Here is a 5,798-nt window from a genome sequence, read left to right on the forward strand (position 1 = left end):
ACTTGCCCGCGAAAGGCAAAGGTCCCGAGTTCGAGTCGCGGTCGGGCACACAGTTTTAATCTGCCAGGAAGTTTCATATCAGCGCACACTCCATTGCAGAGTGAAAATCTCATTCTGGAAACATCCCCCAGGCTGTGGCTAAGCCATGTCTCCGGAATATCCTTTCTTTCAGGAATGCTAGTTCTGCAAGTTTCGCAGGAGAGCTTCTGTAAAGTTTGGAAGGTAGGAGACGAGGTACTGGCAGAAGTAAAGTTGTGAGTACCGGCCGTAAGTCGTGCTTCGGTAGCTCAGTTGGTAGAGCACTTGCCCGCGAAAGGCAAAGGTCCCGAGTTCGAATCTCGGTCGGGCACACAGTTTTAATCTGCCAGGAAGTTTCATATCAGCGCACACTCCGCTGCAGAGTGAAAATCTCATTCAGCTTCTAATCATCTGATGAGTGTTGCAGCTCTCTCAGATTGTCAGAGGGTGCTTTTATAGCTACGTACACCAAATATCGTTAGCTGTTGTTACTTTTTATTATCATCAAACATTTGTAGCTGGTACTGATATACAAGCGTAGTCTATAATCTGAAAATATATTTTAGCACAATCTTAGAAATATCAAGCGTTTTCCATAATGTATAAACCAATAAAAGCCCCATCGCAGAATGATAGCCGTCTGGGGCTCAGTGTAATCTAACGTTACCATTCTGATCTGAATACCCGTCGTAAAATCTATTTTGGTGAAATATTACAAACGTTTGATGTAATACGACATTATATTGGATCAGGATGAGAAATATTCCTTCACATAAAAGTTAGAAGATTATCGTTTTGTAGCTAACTTTTTTATAACATAGCCAAACTACATTAAGCGTAAGTCAGTTGTTGATTCACAGACAGTCAGTATACCGTTCGGTGCGCGAGAGCACCTCGTCTTTGCCTAAACAGGGAAGTGCAGGGATCTCTTACTGCATAGGCAAAGCTTAGATCAAATCCCTCCAATCAGGGCGCTGGACGCTCATTTGTCTGTCGGTTCTACCAAGGTTTTTGAAACACAAAAATTCCCATCTTGTCCTTCCAAACGGTCCCCACGCTCTAGAAGCAATATTAGAGTATTTGTCCTGTGTATTTGATGTGGACGCATTCGACCAGCTCCTGAGACATAATACTATGACTAAACATTCCCTATTTAACACAGAAACTAATTACTATACGAGTACCAAGCTTGATATAATTAATGTCAATTACATAGGGAAGAGAAATAATGCATAATCAGTTCAACTGAAACTCTTTTAATGCGCAGCTACGGTACCTTACATCATTACATACAGGTATCATTACTGGTACAAAAGGGGCTCAATATAGCGCCCACCAGTGTCTGCAAGAGTCCAAAAGCGTGGGTCTGCATTCTGCACAACAGAACGAAGCTCGTCGGTAAGTATACTATTTCTTTCTTTCAGATCAGCATATATGTGAGTATTCCCCTTGTAAATCCTGTGCTTCAGATAGCCCCACAACTAGAAAGCACAGGGAATGAGATTAGGTGATCGTGACGGCCAAGCATTTGGAAACGATCGGCTGATAATTCGATCGTCTCCAAATGTGTTTCTGACAAGATCGTGAACTTCACGAGCGATGTGCTGTGGGGTTCCATGCTGCAAGAATCCTGTTAAGTTCAATGCCTCTCACTCCTGCTGCTGGGTTATGACAAGCTGGCGAAGCACATCGCAGCACCGCTGGCCAGTCACACTGCACGTCTTTGGTTCTTGAGCCGCAACCTGTTCAAAAAAGTATGGGCCAGTGGTGAACGTGAAGCTACACCTTACGGTGACACGTTCACCATACAGAGTAACTTCATACACAGTGACTGGAGGTGAAGATCCCCACACTCGGAAATTCTGTGTGTTCACCTCACACGTCTGGTAATAGGATGGTCCACGGCCAGACCTCGTCAGCTTCAGTCCTTGCGCGAAACTCTAGACCGAAGTCAACACGTCGTTGTGGGTCCTGTGGTGCAAGCTGCTCTACGATATTGAACTTGTTCGGATATGATTTGAGAATGGTTCGAAGCTCCATCCGTACAGTGGACCATAGGATGTTCAACTGTCGTGACACAGCACGTGCGCTGCCTGACGACCGGGAACTGCGCGCAGCGTTGTCTGCGATAGCAACAATGATTTCATCAACGACCTGTACTGATACTGGTCGTGGGCCTCTTCCCGGAGCGACGCCCAGTTCTCGAGTTGATGCGAACTTATTCTCCATGCTCTGTAATTCTTTCAGCCGGCGATATTCTCGAAGTGCAGATGCAGCATTACTGTTGTTTTGACAATAGAGCTTCGATAATAATGTCCTGCTCGTTTCGTCCAGACTCACTTTCTCCCATCAACAAATGCACTGCTATTGGTGAGGAGTGTGAGGCTTAGAATCACGATGACTGATCACGGCGCCTGGTGCCCATAGTTGGAACTGGACAGTGGCGTTGTCACGCATGGAAACCATGCAGCACATACTCTGGACATTAACGCTATCAAGTTTGTACTCTTACGGTAATTAGTGTCCGTGTGATAATATGTTAAATAGGGAACGTTTAATTTTAACCACACGGTATTTTGGCCCCTATTCAGTATTCTTGTGAAAGTGCTCCTCAACGTCGATAACACACAGGGAGCAACACAGAACTCCATATATTTTCTTTACTTTCTTTTTTTTAAGTACTTAGATTTGCCATTTATATGCACTAACAAGTAACGAGAAAGTGTTACGCAAGCTGATATTATTTTGAGTTGAAACGTTACTCCCTATGTGCCTGTGTATTTTACTTAGGTTTTTCTGGAAGCCAAGGTAAAGCCAAAAAGCTTATATCTGTGTAAATATTTGAGAAGCGAAGAGGAGGCAGCAGATGAGCGGGTTGTTCTAGGGGGAACTATTTTGTGTAAGCCGGGAAGTTGAGAGAGTGTTGCAGTTTGAGGAAGGTCTGTCACTTTGCGAAAAATATAGCTGCTTTTGTAATGTCGAAATGGTTTACACTGTGCTGGGAACAGAGTTCTGTTTTCGTGACTTAGAATGGGAGCTAAAGTCCGTCATCTCCGTTGTTTTGCGTTACTAAAAGTGGAGATTTTACTGAATTTATACCGAACACTGAAATCTTCTTTCCTTAGTACAGAACTGTATTTAGAAGTGTGAGGGCGAAGCTTCACTGTTTGGTTTTGACTGGAATTATAATTCGACGGCTTGGTATCTCTTGATATCTTAATATGTAATTCAGCATCTGTCGCTGTTAAAGTGAAACATCTGTGTATCAGTTTCTAACTCGGTAAGTTCCAATCCCATACCCAGTCTTTAGTGAGTTGTGCGTCTAATCGCTACTACGAGGCGGCTGTAAAGTTTTATTTGAGATTTGATAACTATTTGAGAATCTATCAGTGTTGTCACCTCCATCTTGCATCAGATCTGTGATCTTCGAGGACAGCAGAACATCGGGTTCAGAGTACATCTTTCACGGAGACACAGATTGTGGCATCGACACCATAAAAGGGTTATTGTTCAGGGTACAGAGATTGGCACTAAAGGTTCCGAAGTTGTCCGGCAGAGGCACCGATAGCGACTTGCGCCATCCAATCGCCGGATCCAATCACCGGCCGCACGCGAGCCACTCCCCCTCTCCTGAGGCGCTACCAGCGCCACGGATAACGTTTTTAAGAGGCCGGTCGACCGCAGCTCTGCCCATATTAGTAGATCCAGTGTACCAGCAGTCGAGCATCCTAACAGTGGCAGTTCCAACTTTCCCAATTGCTGGTAGTGCAACAGGTCTGAAAGTTTGACTTACGTGTAATTCTGTGGACTGCGAGCTGGATGTGAAATGCGAACTGTTAAGGCGTTTATTTGTCTCGGTGTTGCCCAATAATTTGTACAGGATTTTCGACGCTGATTCTTTGCACTATGTTTGGAATAGTACAATATTACTGACAGTCATTGTGTTCTCTATGCTATGTAGAATTTGGATCGTATCTGTTAGTTGTAAGGAAATAAGATAGCTATCAAATATTTGAATGAATACATCCCTTCAGGTTGAAAACTTTTAGTAGTAAGTGGAATGTGACAGAATATTTGTGACGTCTTATGTATTTAACCAACAAGTTGCTGTCGATTATACGTTGTGGGCTGAGCTATTAAATGTTATTGACAGTATAGTGTGTTCAGAGGATCTACGTTTATATCCGAGGTGCGATGAATAGAGGGAACATATGTATGTGTTGATTACAGAGAGAGCATATTGTAAGCACGTCAATTGCTTACAAGCTCTACAGTGTATTATCAAGTTGTCCTACCTCGAGTTGTGGTAGCAAATGGGGTAGAGAGAACCCAGTTCAAGGACCGTTGTATGTGGCAACCTTGCGGCGGAACGATGTTGTGGTCATACATAACATCAGACATTTAGACAATTACGACGATCTTCGAACATGAGGAAGAGCGTGGGTGACTGTTTATCCTCACTGGAGACCAAGCGAGAGTGAGAGGTACCAATATGGCTTGTTTTGAATAGACCATTGAACACGTTGTACGAATCAGAGCTCTACAAGAGGAGGGAAGGGCAGTAGAAACAACAGAAACAGAGGTTCAGTCAGTTGATACACATCCCACAATAGAAGAAAGTCTGTCAGTAGCAGCAAATACTAACCTAGTGCTCAATAATAACTCAGTAAATTAGAAAAACTAGAAGCAATACAAAGAAAACAGAAAATGGGGCAGCATGGCAAACCAAGTTAGAAGCAATTGTTTTTGATGTGTACTTCAAAGTGAAGCAGTAATTCAGAAAGGTACTTCTAGAAATGAACGAGAAAATCATGAACGCAAAAGAGCGGTCAAAGAAGATAATTCAGAATGGGATGGTGCAGGTCACTGGAAAAGCAGAAGGCAGGGTAGATGAACGAGCTAATTGAGGAGAAGAAAAGCAAGCTGCAACTAAAAGTAATCTTCGGGCTACACCACGCAATGGACAACGGTGGGTGCACGGAAAATAAGTATGATACAGCAGCAAAGCAGGAAAGATGAAAAAAAAATTCTCCTGTGTTGATATCCTACCGAGAACTTTTAATGGGACTACTTCGCACACGCCTCCCGCGAGACCCACATTCTCACCTTACATGTCCACCCCAACACACTCTTTACTCGTGGAAAACATTCTTACCAAGTCCCGTAAGAGTTAGAGGTTTATGTGTGCATCTGCACAGAAGAAGAAGGTCATGGTCGGTATTGCCAGAACTATGTACTGTATGGAGGGTGTCTGTTCTTTCGGACATGCAGTCGCACTATCGATTGTGTCCTAGGTGGCTCAGACGGATAGAGCGTCTGCCATGTAAGCAAGAGATCCTGGGTTCGAGTGCCGGTCGGGGCACACATTTCCACCTGTCCCGGTAGGTATATATCAACGCTTGTCAGCAGCTGAAGCTATTAATATAAGTCTAATTTGTATTAACAATTGGTCGACTGAGGTAAAATATATTTATTACCGACTAAGGCTTTTTTATGTGTGAACAATATTTTATATTGTAAATTATTATCTAAGGTCTATTACGAATACAAGATACATTCCTTCATAGTTTTGCACGTTAGTTACCGTAAAAAGTACTTACAGATATACTAAGTTACATATTTATCCAAACTTGTTTCATTACAGAATACTTAAATCAAATTTTGATTTAAATGTTACAGCTCGATGTTAGTTTAGATCTTTTGTTGCTAAAGTTAAAATGTAATTGAAAACAAGAACGGAAGGTGGAACAACCTTTGCAAACTACACATATTACCTTTTT

At 42.8% G+C, this 5,798-nt stretch overlaps 1 non-coding gene across 1 annotated transcript; it reads left to right on the top strand.

The window, feature by feature from the left end:
* The first annotated feature begins 275 nt into the window (after window positions 1–275).
* On the top strand, window positions 276–350 carry Trnas-cga. The gene has a single exon. It is a non-coding gene; the product is annotated as a tRNA-Ser (tRNA).
* Window positions 351–5,798: the final 5,448 nt, after the last annotated feature.

This window comes from Schistocerca piceifrons, chromosome 5, assembly GCF_021461385.2.
Source record: "Schistocerca piceifrons isolate TAMUIC-IGC-003096 chromosome 5, iqSchPice1.1, whole genome shotgun sequence".
Lineage (NCBI taxonomy): Eukaryota > Metazoa > Arthropoda > Insecta > Orthoptera > Acrididae > Schistocerca > Schistocerca piceifrons.